This window comes from Vespa crabro, chromosome 25 (assembly GCF_910589235.1).
Source record: "Vespa crabro chromosome 25, iyVesCrab1.2, whole genome shotgun sequence".
Lineage (NCBI taxonomy): Eukaryota > Metazoa > Arthropoda > Insecta > Hymenoptera > Vespidae > Vespa > Vespa crabro.
In genome coordinates this window covers 1,548,243-1,568,070 of record NC_060979.1, presented here as the reverse complement: position 1 = coordinate 1,568,070, position 19,828 = coordinate 1,548,243, and the positions used below count along the sequence as shown (strand labels likewise).

Genomic DNA, 19,828 nt, shown 5'->3' with positions numbered 1-19,828 from the left:
GTGTTCAAAATAATACATTAAAAAATTATTATTTCGAATACATGACATTTTTGAGAAAAATTATTCTAACAAGTGTCATCTGATTTAAATATGGGAAATATTATGATATTTACTGTTTTTTATTTAGTGGAAATTTTAACGCTACGTCAAGATAAACTTTGTTGTTCCATAAAAAAAATGTTTTCATAGAAAATTCACTAGTTTTATCTTTTTTTTTTTTAACGAATAATAAGTTTCCATTATAAAAAATGTAGGCTTCTTTAATCTCCATTATAAAAAAAAAAGTACAATAATACGTTGTCTTTATTGTCGTACAACTTTTATCTAAACTATTTTTCTCAAATACATTGTGTTAAGAAAATAAAAAACTTCGTAACGCTTTATATCGACACAAGTTAGAATTTTCATTAAAAATTATTAGTTATTAAAAATAAAAAATTTTTAAATGTGATGATAATGCTGTGTATATATTTTCTTTTCGTAATATTTAAATATATTTAGACATTATTTTTAAATATTTCAATATCAAAAAATTAATCTTAAATATTGAAATAATTCAAATATTTCAATATTTAATATCAGTTGGAACATTAATTATATATTACTAATTAAAAAACATGTATATTTAAATATATTTAATAATAGAATATATACATATATTTATGTTTATTGAGTAATTTAATTGTAATACAAAATTGAGATAAGATATGATCATGTTGAAATTATAATAAATTAAAATTGGCATATATAAAAATACGTATACCTATAATAATAATAATTTGTATATATATATATATATATTAGTAGAAATAAAAAATTCATTATGATAAATCAATCTTAATAGACAGAGAAATAATGAATAAAATAATAAAGTACACAAGTCAACGATCATACCGCGTTGTAAAGCACCAGTTCTCGTCCGATCACTGAAGTTAAGCAACGTCGGGCACGGTTAGTACTTGGATGGGTGACCGCTTGGGAACACCGTGTGTTGTTGACATTTTTTTTCTTTTTCATTTTTTTTTTTATAAACAACCAAAATTACAATAAAATGATATGCGTCATTGTACGTCACTTCTACTCATCTGCACCGAATCTAAGCTGCCTATTTTTTTAATCGCAATCTTACTTCTTCACAAAGCGAAAAATCTAAAAAAAATTATATATATATATATATATATATACATATTTTTTGTAATTCGGACATTCCATTTTATTTAATAAATTTAATATATTCAAGACGAATAAAAAATACTTCATAATAAATCAATCTTAATGGGTAAGAAAATAACGAATAAAAACATAAAGTTGATAAGTCAACGATCATACCGCGTTGTAAAGCACCAGTTCTCGTCCGATCACTGAAGTTAAGCAACGTCGGGCACGGTTAGTACTTGGATGGGTGACCGCTTGGGAACACCGTGTGTTGTTGACATTCTTTTTGTTCTTCATTATAATTTTTTTATAAATAGACGAAACCGCAATCAAATGATGAGTATCTTCGAACTTAACTCATCAATCCTCTTGAATCCAATCTAAGATACAGGTGTCTTTGAATGCTATTTTACTTCCACACAAGGCCAAGAATCTAAAAAACAATTATATATATAAAATATAATAAAGAACATGTATATAATTTTCTGTTTGATCATACACACCAGTTTACGTGACAGACTTAATACAATCAGTAAGAATAAAAAATTTTTGTTAATAAATCAATCTTAAGGAGCAGAGAAATACCGTATAATATAAAAGAATTGTCAAGTCAACGATCATACCGCGTTGTAAAGCACCAGTTCTCGTCCGATCACTGAAGTTAAGCAATGTTGGGCACGGTTAGTACTTGGATGGGGGTGACCGCTTGGGAACACCGTGTGTTGTTGACATTCTTTTTGTTCTTCATTATAATTTTTTTATAAACAACCTAAACTGCAATAAAATGATATGTGTCACTGTAGGTCACTCCTGCTCATCTGCACCGAATCTAAGCTACATGTTTCGTTAATTGCAATCTTACTTCCCAATAAAGCGAAGTAACTAAAGAATTTTGTATATACTCCTTTTTTTTAAATGGTACACTACATTTTACTTAACGCACTTAATATACTTTGTATAAATGAAATATACTTTAGAAGAAATCAATTTTTTTTACAAGTAAAAATACACATAAAATGAGAGAGTTCATGTCAACGACCATACCACGTTGGAAAACACCAGTTCTCGTTCGATCACTGAAGTTAAGCAACGTTGGGCACGGTTAGTACTTGGATGGGCGACCACTTGGGAACACCGTGTATGTTGTTGACATTCCCTTTTTTTGTTCTTCTTTATTTATTTTTATAAACAAAAACGTCAATGAAATAACGTGCGTTATCGTACATTACTTGCCACCCATTTGTTCCTAATTTAAGCAGCCCATTTGTTTAAACGCAATCGTACTTTCTCACATAGCGAAGAATCTAAAAAAACTTATGTATATATGTATTTTTTTTTATTCATTATAGACATATGAACATATATATACATTGTATACATGCGTATACATTGTAATATATATATATATATTTTTATATATATTAGGTTGGAAACTATGAAACGGGTGTTTTGTTTAGTTATTTACTTTCATTCGACGCCCGTTTCATAGTTTCCAACCTAATATAATTATAAACAAAAATATATAAATACGTATCAATATATTAACATATTAATATATCAATATATTACATACATATATATATATTTTTTTTTTACATTAACTGTAATAAAATATGTTTAGATGTGTAATATAATAATTAATTTAAAACTAATCTAGCGAATTAATTAATTTTTTTTATTATAGGAAATAGGAATTGTTAACCTTCGAAGATCATTCAATTGGACCTCAAAACTTTTAAAATGCATGGGAATTTGGCCATTGAAGAACTACGTTCCGATATTTCTCTTCTTCTTTACATATCTTTTCCTACATTGTTTTCTAACACTCGTACAATTGTATATGACTCCAATAAGTATGGAGAACGTGGTATCGAATATAGCAGAGAATATTGCTCTAATCATGACACTTACGAAAATAACAATCGCTAGAATAAACAGAAAAGCATTGCGCAAATTATTCGTGGAAATTGAAGAGTATTCACTTACTGAGAAATACGAAACTAAAGAGGAGAAATTAATCTTCGTGAATTATACTAAATTACCACCATATTTTATTGTAATAGTTGCCTCTTTAGCGACACTGGAAGAAATATTATATTATACCGGTCGTGTTATGGATGGAATTCAAATAGGTATTATAATATATATAAATTTTGATTTTTTTTTTTTTTCTTTATGACATTATATTTGAAATATTTCATATTAATTACTCTATTGATTTGTCATTATGTTTAGTCCAAAGATTTTTTTTCTTCTTTTTTATTTTTTTGGTTTTTTTTGTTTTTTTTTTTTTTTTTAATTCATTTATTTATTAATTTATTATTGAATTATCGTACGTATCGATATACACAGACACATATTCATAGACACACGTATGAATTTATAAAAGTCATTGATCATTTGAAATATTTCTAATGAGTAAATTAATTTCGCATTCCCAAAATTCAAAAAAAAAAAAAAAAGAAAAAAAAAGAAAAAAAAATACATATGTCATTGCGCTTAATTTTCTATCGTGGATTAATCCAATGATTAGAAATTAAAGCAATGACAAATTTTTGTGAGTATATATGAATAAGTTCTGAAGGTCAATAAGGGTTAAACGTCGATTGAGAAAATTTCATTAGAGATTATTTTTGTCGTTTGATATGAAAATGTTCAAAATGAATTTTTTAATTCAATAATGATGTTTTTTTAAAATGATTGCTTCAATTGAATTCAAGATTGACAGTGCAAGTAATACCTGACATTTTGTGGATTTCTTGAATGACAATGACAAAGATATATATTTATGAAATTGAAAAGATATTGTCATGATATTTGTATTCCGCATCAATTTTCGAATTTATATTGATTGGTCATTAATGATGTTAATGATCAGACAATGATCTCCAGAATCAACAAGTTATATCCATATTTATATTAAATTTGACCTTGAACAAGATACTATTGTGCCTTTGACGGTACTACAACGGGCATAATTCATTTTTGAATTATGCGTTGTCATAATTAATAGCTATTGATATTTATTCCCTAGATTTAGAACGATAACATAACGAGTTATTGATAAAGTGACTGGCACTGATAAATGTTAAACATAAATTATATCGTAACATGTTAATGGCAGATTTTGTGCATCAAAAGCAATCCAAAAAAGAAAAAAAAATGTATAAATCAACATTACTAAGAAATATTATCGAATTCATTCGTATTCAGTCGATATTACATCATCGGATTATCATTTGTTTAATTCTATAAAATATTTTATAAAAAATTAAATATCTCGAAATATTAATAGCTTTCAGGGTATATCTCGTATCGTATTATTCATTACAGCGTGGTAGATACATTATTTATGAAAGAGAATTTAAAAATATTACAATAGAAATGGCAATTAAACGATTGATTAGAAAATAATAAATAATAAATAAATAAATGAAAATTCCATTTCTTTTTTGTTTTTTGTTTTTTTTTTTTTAAGTCATAAATCAATTGTAAATTAATCGATTGAAAGTTGATATTAATATTCGTTTTAATAAGTTTTAATCAAATCCTTTTGTTCGTTTATCTTTTGATAATTCTTCTTCTTTTTCTTTTGTTTTTTTCTTCTTCAAAAAAATATTTTATTTCTATCTCTCTTTTTTTTTCTACTTTTCAGCAAAGCAAAACAATTCCATGGGTTATCAATTGCCTTACAAAACATTAGATATCATACATTTTACGGACAGCAGGATGTACGCATTGATCTGTGCTTATCAAATAATGGTCATACCTAGTTTCATATGTGGTTATGTAGGATTTGATTGCATGTTCATCAGTTTGTCCATTCAAGTGATTGCACAGTTTGCCACACTGTCCTATAAGGTCAAGACATTTTTAAATAAATCTAAAAATTATAATGAGGGTATGAAGGAACTTGTACTACGACATTATCGATTGATAAGGTAAAATATCATATAATTATAATTTATAAAAATTATTGAAATATATATATATATATATATATATATATATATATATGTATATGAGTCTCATATTTACCAAATCGATTAATTCCGTAAAACAAAAAGTGATGTAAAGTGATGAAATAATGGATTGTTCGGAAAGTAATTTCGTTTTGTTCCCGACAGAGGATTTAATTGTATTTTTTTGTACTTAACTTCACACTTAAGCCGCATAATCATTATATGTTTTGAGAACTGATATAGCAAGGCTTGTGTGTGAAAAAATCCAATTGATTCTACGCAGTAGTTTTTGATTAGTGCCCTTTTAAATATGAAGATCAATAAGCAGCATTTTCGTCATATTTTACTTTTTTACTATAAAAAAGGTAAAAATGCTATTCAAGCCAGAAAGAAATTAACCGATGTGTATGGAGAAGATGTGTTGACAATACGTCAGTGCCAAAACTGGTTTGCAAAATTTCGATCCGGCAATTTTGATGTCGAAGATGCATCACGTTCTGGAAGGCCGGTTAAAGCTGATAAAGACACGATAAAGGCATTAGTTGATGCAAACCGACGAATAACAAAACGTGAGATCGGTGAGAGATTAAATTTATCAAATTCAACTGTTTATGACCACTTGAAAGGCCTGAGTTTAACCCCGAAGCTCGATATATGGGTTTCTTATGTTCTCACGGAGAGAAATTTGTGTCGTCGCGTTGACGTCTGTGATTCGCTTCTCAAACGTCACGAAAATGATCCATTTTTGAAGAGCATCATTACTGGGGACGAAAAATGGGTTGTATATAACAATGTCAAACGCAAGAGATCATGGAACAAAAAAGATGAACCAGCTCAAAACATTTTCAAAGCCAATATCCATTAAAAAAGGTGATGCTGTCTGTTTGGTGGGATTTTAAAGGAATCGTTTCTTTTGAGATTTTACCGGATAACACAACAATTAATTCGAAAGTCTACTGTCATCAGCTGGAGAAATTGAATGATGCACTTCAACGGAAAAGGCCAGAATTAATCAACAGAAAAGGTGTAATATTCCATCAAAATAAAGCGAGATCTCATACAAGTTTGGTCTCTCGCCAAAAGCTTTCACAGCTTGAATGGGATACAATGCCACATCTACCATATTCTCCAGATCTGGCACCTTCGCATTATTATTTGTTCCGATCATTGCAAAATTTGTTAGACGGTAAAACCTTCACTTCAAATGAGGAGGTCAAAAATCACCTCGATCAGTTTTTTGCCAGCAAAGACCACAAATTTTATGAGCGTGGAATCATGTTACTATCAGAAAGATGACAAAAGGTATTGGACCAGAATGGCCAATATATAATTTTGTCTTTCATTTTCACAAAAAAAAAAAAAAAACGAAATTACTTTCCGAACAACCCATTAACATAAATTACTTTTTAAAATTCCCTTTAAAATATAAATACAAATAAACATTGTAGAATGTATAAATGTTGACGTTAGCTTTCATTTAACGACATATAAAAAATGAATACGTTAGGACAATTTTAAAATAATTATCATTAAGATTAATATTTTTGCGTGACTAAGTGAGTTAATTCGATTTGGAAAATGAAAAAAAAAAACAAAACAAAAAACAGTAAATACGTAAAATTCAATCGTCAGATTCTTTTTTTTTTTTTTATTTCAGAAGAAATCTATTATATCTATAATTAATTTAACATATCTGTTATATATTTTTTATTAAAGATTTTTTCAGAAAAATCTATAAAATCTATTACTGTTACATTATTTTACAATTTGTTTAGATCAATTAATCAGCAACATAAATGACGTCTTCCTTCGTCGCCTATATTTAAGATCCCATTGAGACAATTTGTATTTAATTTATTATAATAATCATGTTTAATGGAAGGAATGAATTTCAATAGATCCATCATACGTTTCCTTTTATATCTTATTACAATTCTATCTGTAGGATATAACAATGACGTGCTTTTGTATCATTCAGACTTAATGATCTTCATGCTACAAATTTTTTTTATATTAATCGCATGAAATTTTGAATCTTCGTTAAAGTTATATTTGCATTTTATAACATAGGGTTTATAATTAATGACTTATTGTTACGATAATCAAATTGGAATTAATTAATTTATTTTATGTTTTATTTTCAAATTAAACGAGATCTATGTCGTTACAGGATTGATAGATGTACGAGATAAAATTACTGATTTAAATTGTACAAGTGATAACAAGGCATTACATTATTTCTGATAAGACACTATCAGATATGTTATCTTTATCATTAAAGCCTTATTGCATGTTGCGTATGATGATTGCATTATTCACAATGATTTATACATTAGAGTATGGATTTAATCAGATTAAATTCTTAAATCAATTAGGTTTTATTCGATGATCAAACAAAATTTTGTCATTCAATAATTTTGTCATTAAATAAGAGAAATTGAGGAAATATATTATGAAGTTGAAAAGTGAATTATTCATCAATTGTTTTGACACTTAAATTATTAGAAAAAATTCAAAAAGTGGATTTAATTGATTTAACTTATGAATGAATTAGAAATAAACAATGATAAGTTATTTTATTTAACAGATTATTAAATATCATTTCTTTAGTAAATTTACAAGCACATAACATTCCGTTTTATAATACTTATATAATTATTATATAATATATGAGCCGTTTATTTTGAAAGTGGCCTAACTCCATTTATCTTCAAATCGAGATATTTAAGGGTTTGCGTTTCAATGAATTTAAAAATATACGTATAGGATACTAATGAGTCATACTACTTAAGTGTATCTAAGGGTGTTAAATTTATAGTTTCTATTAAAATAGTGGCAATTATTAAGTGAATAATATGCATTTTCTTATCAAGAATGGAGTTAGGCCACTTTCAAAATTAACAATCAGATTCATTATAAAATTTGAAGGTGCCCAAGTCCATTCAACATAATTTAAGATGCTTCAAATTGAAAAAAAAAAAAACAATACTCAATTTATTTTACATATCTTTAAAACACTTCGAAAACATAATTTATGCGATGCAAAACATTTTTTAACTACATAACGTAGAAAATTACAAACATAAATTTATTACAAAACAATTTACTACTCATCTAGATTTTGTGTGTATGAAAGGGATTTGAAGAAATCATAATGTTCCGGTGGTATATATCGTAATAGATCAATTATGTCCTTGAATTTTGCTGTTGTAATTTGTTTGATATTTTTATACAGTGGTATCAATACAATATTTTCGAACTTTCTTGGTCTACCCTGACGTGATAATAAATTCAGGACTTAAAAATTTTCATTTTCATTCATTGATTTAAGTATAAATGGAGTTAGGCCACTTTCAAAATAAACGGTTAAATTATTGAACTAACTCTGAAAACTTATGTGTCAAGAATTATCGTATTTGCTCGGAATATAAGCAACCTGAAATGCTTTACTGATAAATAACATAAAGTTGTACATGTAATTATAGCAATCGGAAAAAATTGACAAATGGAGTTAGGCCACTTTCAAAATAAACGGCTCATTATAATTAATAGAATATAATTATTAGAATGTGATTTTTTTCGAAAGACTATTGTTTCTTATTTGATTAATAATCTTTTGAATTTTACATAGCTCATAATTAATGAACCATTTAATTAATATTTTTTAATTTATTATACTAAATCTATTTATATTTAATTATATTAATTTATAATAATATTATTTATAATTAATTATATTAATTTATAATAATATTATTTGTAATTAATTACATTAAATCATATAATTATTTATTTATTCGTTATACTTTATTTGTTATTTCAATTTTTTATGTTTATTCATTATTTTCTTTTTCTTTATTTGTTTATGTTTTTATTAATTTCAATCATCTTCATGTTGCTGAATATAAAAAAAAAAAAGAAAAAGAAAACCAAAAAAAATATTTCCTTCTGAATAATATGATTGATTCCATTTCTATTTCTCTTTTCTTTTTCAATAATGGAAAAAAAAAAACAATAATAATGTACTCTATTACAATATTATTTCATTTCTCAGTTTCACATGAAATATTTCAGATTGGCGGAAAAATTGGAAGATAATTTTAATTTACCGATTATGCAACAAATGTTGGGTACCACTATTCATATGTGCATTTCCGGTTACTTCGTATTGATGGTAAAAAATATGATGAAAAATTAGCGAATAATATATTTTTCTTTTTTTCATTTTGTTTTAAGGATATACATAATCCCATAAAAAAAAAAAGAAAAAAAAATTAATTTTTCTTGCGCGTGATATCACTTATCTTGACGATTAAAATAATACTTTTTCTTTTCTAAAGTAATAAAAAAAATGGCGGAGAAACAGACATAGACGAAAATTCATTAATAACGCTATTTTCTAGAACGATTCAACGAAGTAAATAGAAATTAATTTATTCTTAAAATATAAGAGAAAATCGAGTATATCCCGAGTCGAATTTTTCAAATATTTTTTTTTTTTTTTTTTTTTTTTTTTAATAAAATTTACATTTATTTTTCATTACTTTTGAAAAAATATTACACTTTCATTTTTGTTCAAAAAAAAAAAAAAGAGAGAGAGCAAAAAATAATCAAATTGGCAATAAGTCTTTCATTTAATGTAGGTAACGAACAAAAAATTTCAAATCTTTCGATTTAGCAATTGTCAAGAAATGATTCATAATGATTTCGAAGTTTTCGAGGTGACTCTAATGAAAAAAAAATATATCTGAAGTTTCCTATTACATTTACAAACAGATTATAATTATTTTCATGTACTCGCAATGAATCGTCGATTTCAGGATCATGTAATGAACCTTCAATCGTCGAAAAAAAGTTTAATTGATATAAATGTTCACGTTTATGAATTAAGCTAGCCTCATTTGTGTTATATTTTGCGAGTCAAGTTCGGTCATAGTTGTACGATGATCATCTTTTTGTGTGACAAACTGATGAACGATCCAATCAATTTCCATACCAAACAATTGGATTACTTTGAAGATCCATGATATTCTTTGATTAAAAAGATAAAGTAGCGATGTTCAATGGGATTCCTGTCCTTGGATCTGTTGTTGATAATTTAATGATCCAAAGTACCGTACGCAAGGTAATTAACACTGTCATTCGTATTTTCCGTAATTCCGTAAAGTCGACGTAGCAACAAAATATCCTCACTTAGATCTTCATTGATTTCCTTTAATTTCTTCCAAATGTTTTTTGGAAAAGGTATATATTCATGATCAAAAGTGTCTTATCCAATCTTTAGCATTTGCTTGCTACCAAACTGCGTCATGATCCTGGATCGTGTAGACAGTAATGATGTACAGAATCTTCATTTGTCAAACTGTAATGACGAAATGTTTATCGAATGAGTTCTCGTTGCATCTATTTCTACTTTATCGACGGATCGACATTAATCGTTAATTTATTGTAAATGAGTCTTTATGCTCCACGTTACATTTTTTGTCTATAGCAATTGTTATCAGTTTTTTTTTGCGAATTCTAGCAAACTTTACATATACTCGTACGCATATTATTTCTATGGAATTATTATAAAATAAAAGACGATTGAAAAAGGGAATGAAATGTTCTGGAAATGATACTGTTGATCGATTTGAGATCATTGAACGATAGAATTAAATTGTTTCTATTATCACTATAATTCCGCCATTTTTATGTATATCTTTCGTAACTATCTGCATTCAAAAAATGTAAGAAACAAATTGATTTCTTTTTTTTTTATCCAAAAAATGTCATGTAAGTCCTTAATTTAATTGATAATATCTAATCGATACTTTATTTTTTTTTTGCTTTTAGGGTCAAGAAACGGAGGATATTTTAACATCGTTCATGTTTGTTTTGTACTTTTCTTGCGTGATAAATACACTTTTCGCTTACTGTTTCATCGGTGAATGTTTTATTCAGGAAGTAAATAAAATAATCAATAATTTCTTGAATCATTTAAATATCAATTATCTGATTAATGTCATTCGTTTTATTCCGGTTAGAGTAACAATTTTGCTAACGCCATTTACAATTACGAATGGTATAACTTACCGGCAAAGGATTCCAAATTTTTTCTTATTTGTTTGATCCGCACGAAAAAACCGCAATGTTTAACGTCTGGCAAATTTGCCGTCTTATCCTTGACCATCTTCACAGACGTAAGTATATTTTGAATTATTTATTTTCCATTTTTAAATTATATTCCTTCCTGTAACATTACAATTGTCATTTAATTATTATTATTCTCTTAACATTTGTAGATCATCAAAACTTCAATGGGATATTTATCGGTACTACGAACATTTTTATGAAAAGAACAAATATGAATTTTATTACTAACATATTCTCATTTCTATTCTTAAATAATTCTTCCTTCATAGGAAGATAAATGATTTGTCTATAGATCATTGATTTGTATTAACGTTATGGAATATAGAAATACAATTTTAAGAAGATCGAACATAACTATTAGTTTCTTTTGTCATCAACAAAATTAATACCAAATGCAGGATAGAATGTTCTAACGTTGATTAGTTATGTGTATGTGTGTGTGTGTATACTCGTTTGCATCTATGAGATAATAATAATAATAAAGATTTTGTTAGAAAAGTAAAGATAAAAACGTATGTAGCTATGTAATTCTAAACATTATTTTACATAAGAGCATTACTCTCGATTTATGTTCGTTCGAAGAAAAATTATTATTATTGTTCATACGAACGTCCAATTATAATTAATCAATCCTTTCAAGATTAAAAATACATTTGAACACAATTTGTTATTCTTTTTTTTCTTATTATTGCTTGTTAATAAATTAAATATATATGTGACAACAAAATTGGCGTTGACAAAAACGATCCTTTTTTTTTTGTTTACTTACATGAAAACCGAACGAACTATATGATCAACCACAGATATTATGTAAATATCGTTTATATTTATCTATAGTGCAGTTGTATGCATTTATTGCAAATGATCTGTTTAAAATTATTATAGAAATATTAATTGTATTTGAATAGTCAATATATACGAACGATTATTGGATAGTCTCGTTTTGGTTAATTAATTGTAAGAATGATAAGTACTTCATTCATTATCAACCAATTCATCGAGTTAATATATTTTAATTACTTTAACATCAAAATGTACAAACGTATATATTATATTTTACATAAACTTAAGATCGAATAAATTACTAAATATACAACAGCCAACGAAATACAATATTTCATTAGAAAAATGAAAGAATAAGTGAAAGCAAATGTTACTAATTATACAAAAAAATGTATAAACAAAACCATTTCCATGTCGATCAATGAAAAAACCAAAGATTGCGTAAAAAAAATATAATCAATCAAACAATTAATGATGCAAAAAAGAAAAAAGAAAGAAAAATTGAAAAAGAAACAACACTCATAAGAAACAAATGATACGTAAAAAAATATAATTAGTGTCAAGAAAATAATGTAAGTAAAATGTCCAAAAAAAAAATGGAGATTAGGGGAATTTCAATAAATAATAATAATTTAAAAATAAGGAAAAAGAAACGTTGTGTAAAACGATGGATAATTAAGAATAAAACAAAAGTATCAATCTTTGTCTAGAAGTCGAATACTTCCTTAAGTACAGTACTCATCATTACTCAAACGTAAAACACTCTATAATAACGAGTAACTGTAAAGACATTTAATTCAACCGAGTACTTACGAATATTTGCTTCCATGAGAAGAAAACTTTTTTTGCATTTAAGCCACCACCATAAAAATTCAGGCAAATGTTCTTCGTTCGTCGTATCACGCAGAACTGGAAGCAACAAGAAAACGGAAGGACGATCGAAGAAAGCAAAGTGGTGGGGGATGGAAACATATATATTATTGCAGGTATACTGAGGAACTTCGAACTATGTCCGAGCGAAGAGGGGTGAATATACCCTTAGGGTGAGATATTACTTTTTTTCTCTATAACTATGATGAACCCTCTCTTTCCTGAAAGAAAAAGTGAAAAAAGAAGAAAGAAAAAAAGAAAAAAGACAAAAAGGAAAGAAAAAATTCACTGAGAGGTAAATGGAATGAAGTTATAGCAAATTTTACATGAGAGTTGTGGTAACAATGAAATATCCTACGAGTTGAAACAATGAGAGTACATTTTTTATGCACACTCCTATTCCTCTACCATCTTTACTATCACTAACTAACGTAATCGATCATCGTAACAAAGTAACTGTTTAATTCCTCGTTAGAAAGGGTTAGGGACGAGTTGTTTCTCAATATTTTTTTCCATCGACTTCAGATTAAATATTTAAGCAACCCTTTAGATGCGTATAATAACTTTTCAAACGGAGTTTACCAGGGAGGACGCTCGACCATTTTGCCGTCAGTCTGTCGCGAACCTTCGAAGAGATAAAATGGAAAAGGAAAGCATTGAAGTAAGATAAAGAGCATGGTTTGGTTTTGTTTTTATTTTTTGTTTTTTTTTCTCTCCCTTTTTTTCTAACCGTAAAACGAGTCTCATGTCGAATATACGGCGATCGTATATACGACGCCAATAAGTGCCATGGATATCCTATGTAATGATCGAAAATGATTTTCCGATCGATCTATGTGTTCAATGTTTATCTCAATTGGAAATTATTTTTATGGAATTTTATTTGCGAATATTTCTTTATTCTATATGTATATTTTTGTTGTAATTGCAATTTCATTTATAAGCATACAGATATTATTGACTTTTTCATTCTTTACAATCTTATACTTCGCAGAGAATTCTGTGACGTTTCGCTTGGTATTTTTTTCTTTTCCTTTTTTTTTTTGTATTCTACAATTGTATCATCATGCTTTCTGTCTTTGACGTTTGATTTCTTTGATCGTAAGGAATTATTTGATTTTACGAATAAAAGTTTCGCAAGGAATTAAATTTTTATTTTAATATACTCACGTGAATATAATGAAAAATATGAACCGATGATGTCTAATAATTATATATTTCATTCGATGAATAATCGAATTGTAAAATTTCTAATGGACAATATGTCGGGTGTTCAAAATAATACATTAAAAAATTTTTATTTCGAATACATGACATTTTTGGAAAATATTGTTTTAACAATTAATGTTCATTTCATTTCAACAAGGAAAATATTAATTTATTTGTTATTCTTATTTTGTGAAAAAGTTTAATGATACCTCAAGAACAACTTTGCTACTCGATTAAAAAAAGTATTTCATAGGAAATTGAATAATTTTGTTATCCTTTTTCTTTGATAATAATAAGTTTCCAATTTTTTAAATATTAACTTGTATTTAGCAAAAATGAAGGTAAGATTGAAGTGGACTTCAAGATCATTTAATAAATAAAAAAAAAGATTTAATAATATATCGTATTTATTATCAGACAATTCTTATGTCAATTATTTTTCTCAAATATGTCGTGTTAATGAAATAAAAAATTACACATGTTTAATTTAAACATCCTTTATAATGTAAAAAAAAAAATGCATAAATATAAAAATGAATAAATATATGTATTTATATATATGTATGAAATAAAATGTATTTAGATATAAATTATAAAATAATTAATATAAAATTAATTTAACAAATTAACCAATTCGATTTTTTATTACAGGAAATAGGTATTGCTAACGTTCATAGATCATTCAGGTGGAGCGCAAAACTTTTAAAATGCATGGGCGTTTGGCCATTGAAGAACTACGTTCCATTATTTCTCTTCTTCTTCTCATATCTTTCAATTCATTGTTCTCTAACACTCGCTCAATTATTTTTGGGTCCAAAAACTGTGGAGAACGTGGTATCGAACATGGCAGAAAATATGCTTCTAACGATGACATTAACGAAAATAACAATTGCTAGAATTAATAGAGAAGCATTACGTAAATTATTCATGGAAATTGAAGAGTTTTCACTTACTGAGAAATATGAAACCAAAGAGGAGAAATTGACATTCCTAAATTATACTAAATTACCTCCATATTTTATTCTAATAATTGCCTCTTCAATGACGACGGTCGAAGTATTGTATTATTCGACTCGACTTGCCGATGCACTTCAAATTGGTAATTCATAATTTTTGTTTTTCGTTTAATGTATATACATAGATACATATACATATATATATATATATATATATATATATATATTATATATGATATTACATTTTAAATATTTTATATTAATTCCTTTATAGATGTGTCACCATGTGTAATCCGACGATTTTTTTTATTCATTTATTTATTTATTTATTATTGAATTATCAGATGTGCCCATAGACATAGACACATATTCATACATACACGCACGAGCACGTCATAATCGCCAATCATTTTTAATATTTTCCATATAAGTAAATTAATTTTGTATTCGTTACGTTCAAAAAAATACATACGTTCTGTTACATGTTGTTTAATTTTCTATCGGAATATAATGACTAGAAATTAAAGCAAGAAAAAATTGATAGATAACTTCCAAAGGTTAATAAATGCCAATGTTGGTTCAAACAATTTGTTCAGTCAACATTTAGACTTGATTCGATTATGTTCAAAGTAGACGACCTGCGGAACTCAATAATGATGTTCGAAAAATTATTATCGAATTGCTTGAGACGAATCAAATATTGATAGTGTGAGAAACAGTTGATATTTTCTGGGCTTCTGTTTCTGACAATTCAAAGACTTCTTCATGAAATTGGAAAGGAATCTTTTCAAGGTATTTGTATTCCGCATAAATTGTCGATTATGAAAGAAGATAAGGGAAAAAGAAATTGCATATCGTTATTGCCCAGTCAACGAGGTGATTAATTTTTTAACATAATCGTTATTGTCGGTGAGAAATGAGTTCTATACAGCAACATGAAACTATACCAATCAATGGCTTTCTTCGAATCAATAAGCTGTACCGACATCTTCCGTTGAAAGAAGTGCTATTGTGCTCTTGAAGATACCCCATCGGCATATTTCATTTTCAATTGTCTTAATTAATTGCCGTTGATAATTATTGTTAACAATTGGAACGGTTACATAACAAATTGTTGAAAAAATAGCTGGCACTGGTCAACAATATACACGTCATATCGCAACATGCTAATGGCAGTGTTTTTGGATCAAAAACTACCTAAGAAAATAATAAATCAACTTTACTAGGAAGTTCTACCGAAATCGACGTATTCATTCGATATTAACTCAATGAATTACTATTTGTTTAAATCTGTGGAATATCTCATAAGAAATAAAATCTATCGAAATGTCAGTAGTTTTCAGGTTCACCTCGAATCATATTTTTCATCATTGCGTGCACATTTTCATACTAGAGTATTTAAAAATTTGTAAAAGAGATGACAAATGCACATTTGATTAGAAAATAATTAAAAAAAAAAAAAAAAAAATTGAATCAAAGTGTATGTCTAACTTTGAATTAATCGATTATTTATGATTACCCTATAATATTACACGAATAATATGGTGTATCATTGTATCGGACATTAATTCCATATGAATATATTGAAATAATTGTTTTAATCAACTAATCTAATGTTCTTTGTTCTTCTATATTTTCGTAATTCTTTTTCATAAAAAATTATTTCCTTTCTTTTTCTCTGTTTTTACTTTTCAGCAAAATTAAATAATTCCACGAGTTATCAATTGCCATACAAAACATTAGAAATCGTCGAATTAAGGGACAGAAGGATTTACGCTTTATTGTGTGCTTATCAAGTGATATTCATACCTTGTGTCGTATTAGGTTACGTAGGATTTGATTGTATGTTCGTCAATTTGTCCATTCAAGTAATTGCACAGTTCGCAATATTGTCTTATAAGGTGAAAACTGTATTGAATAATTCTAAAAGTTATCATGATGGTATGAAGGAACTTGTATTACGACATTATCGATTGATAAGGTAAAGTATCATATCATTATATGTAAATAACTGTAAGTGTGTGTATACACATATATATATATATATATATATATATATATATATATATATATATTAGGTTGGAAATTATGAAACGGGCGTTTGAATGATAATAAATAACAAAACGAAAACGCTCGTTTCATAGTTTCCAACCTAATTCTCATGTATCAGGTTGGAAACTATGAAACGGGCGTTAAATGATAATAAATAACTAAACAAAAACGTCCGTTTCATAGTTTCCAACATAATATATAAACTATGATAAATTTTTTATTTAGAAATTTAGAAATTAATTTCTTTAGTATATTTACGAATAAACACATGCACTCGCACGTATATTATATATATTATATATACATATATACATATCTTTATCTGGACCTTTGTTCCCTTTCTTATCTCATAGCCATTTCATTCCCACTCGCAACCATAACTAATAATTCCTCCCTACTTAGCAATACCTCCACACTTCATTCGTAATTCCTGTCGTCTAGATCGTACTTTGTCGCCTAACTTTCTTACATTACGTTCCTCTTCAAGGACCGATTATACTTACGGTCAACTGTTTTTCTTATTTCGTTCTTTTACACACTTTTTTTCAAGGACAATTATACTATCTTCTGCTATCTTTCTTACATCGCTCTTTTATGCATTTTTCTTCAAGGACAAATCATGTTTCCGATCGACTGTGCTTTATATACACATACACTCACACACATACACACGCTCGCTCATACACATGCACATTTAGTTATCAATAGTGAAATTCTCAATCCTATACCCACACATATACACATACATAAATGTATGTATATTATTTTTGGTTTTGTAACAGAATATTAGAAACTGAATTTTTTATAAAGCACTTTATATGGTTAATATATTATTACTTTTACGCGTCTCTTGAACCAATCATTTAATTCTTTCGTTATTTATTTACGATTTTGTTATTTATTATATTTTATTTTCTAATTAATTAATTATACATTGTATTCTATTAGGTTGGAAACTATGAAACGGGCGTTGAATGAAGATAAATCACTAAACAAAAATGCCCGTTTCATAATTTCCAACCTAATATTTGTTAATTCAATTTTTGTTCATTATTTTTTATTTTTATTTGTTGATTATCTTGCTGTTAATTTCAATTAGCTACATAACGATATAATATTTAGAAAAAATAAATAAAGTCTTTTTAATAATACGGTATAGATTTAATCTTCTATCTTCGTTTTCTCTTTTTTTTTTTCAATTGAAAAATAAACAATGAATTGAAAAATGGTGAACACAGTACTAATATATCATTGTTAACTTTTACTTGAAATATTTCAGATTATCGGAAAGATTGGAGGATAATTTTAACTTCGTGATCCTGCAGCAACTTATGGGTACCACCATTCATCTCTGTATTTCTGGTTACTTCCTAATGACGGTAGATATAATAGAGAATCTTTTTTTTTTTAATCATTTTAAGGATGTACATAATTCAATGGCAAGAAAAAACAAACAGTATTTTACAATTTTTCTTACTACTTTTTTTTTTCTTTTTTACTAAATATGCGTGATTAATTAGAATAAATTTTCTTTTGTCTGATAGGATTTAATTCTAAGATTAACTTGTTAATTTGTATTATAAAATGTAGAGAAAAATGGCGGAGAAACAGACATGGATAATGATATAGAGCAAAAATTCGTCACTTACGATAAGTTTCATAATCAATTTTTGAAATGAAAGGAAATAATTCATATTTAATTAATTCTTAATATAGAAAAATTAAATAAGTTCTTAACGAGTCGAATGTTTAAACTTATGCGTTAATACAACATGGCTGACATTTACATTTATCTTTTAGTACTTATTGAAAAAAATCGTGCTTTCTTTTTTGTTCAAAAAAAAAAAAAAGAAAAAGAAAAAAAACGGAAGTATTTCGCAAGAAAATCAAGTCGATAACAAGTCTTACATATCATACAGATAATGATCGAAATTTTTGAAAATCTCTTAGTTGAATACTATCCACGAGACTTATCATATAGATTTTAAAGTTTTCGAGGCTACTGTCATGAAAAAAACATAATCATTTAATGTGTTGTCGTCGTATCCACGTCTACTTTACCAATGGAATCCTTATTACTTTATCGTGAATCAGTTTTTACATTTTATTTTACATTCTCCGTACACAGCCATAGTTATCAATTTTTTTATCTCGTATTAACATTAACTCTTGCGAAATTGCCATAAAATAAAAAAAAATGATTGGAAAACGAGAATGATAATATTCGGAAAATGATACTGTTGTTCAATTTGAGTGGATCGAACAAGACAATTCTATTGTTATTATTATCACTATAATTTCGCCATTTTTTTTTATGGATATCCTTCATAAATATTTACATTGAAAACATATAGAAAACAAATTAATTTCTTTTTTTTTCTTTGTCGAAAAAATGTCATGTACATCCTTAAGTTATATGGTAACATCTAAATGATACTCTTCTTTTTTTTTTTTTTCACTTTTAGGGTCAAGAAACGAAGGATAATTTGACATCGTTCTTATTCGTTGTGTACGTTTTTTCCGTGATAACTACACTTTTTATTTACTGTTTCATCGGCGAATGCTTTATTCAGGAAGTATATAAAAAGTCGATAATTTTTTTATACAATTGGAATATCTATTACCAGATTAATTTAAATTTTTGATTCAATTAGAGTACAAATTTTGGTAATGCCATTTATAATTACGATTGGTATAATTTACCGG

General features: G+C 26.9%; 3 non-coding genes and 1 pseudogene across 3 annotated transcripts; all 4 read left to right on the top strand.

The window, feature by feature from the left end:
* The first annotated feature begins 880 nt into the window (after positions 1-880).
* On the top strand, positions 881-1,000 carry LOC124432603. The gene has a single exon (XR_006944340.1). It is a non-coding gene; the product is annotated as a 5S ribosomal RNA (ribosomal RNA).
* Positions 1,001-1,315: 315 nt separating this feature from the next.
* LOC124432602 lies at positions 1,316-1,435 on the top strand. The gene has a single exon (XR_006944339.1). It is a non-coding gene; the product is annotated as a 5S ribosomal RNA (ribosomal RNA).
* A 329-nt stretch (positions 1,436-1,764) lies between these two features.
* On the top strand, positions 1,765-1,886 carry LOC124432552 (annotated as a pseudogene).
* A 299-nt stretch (positions 1,887-2,185) lies between these two features.
* Positions 2,186-2,307, top strand: LOC124432549. The gene has a single exon (XR_006944297.1). It is a non-coding gene; the product is annotated as a 5S ribosomal RNA (ribosomal RNA).
* Positions 2,308-19,828: the final 17,521 nt, after the last annotated feature.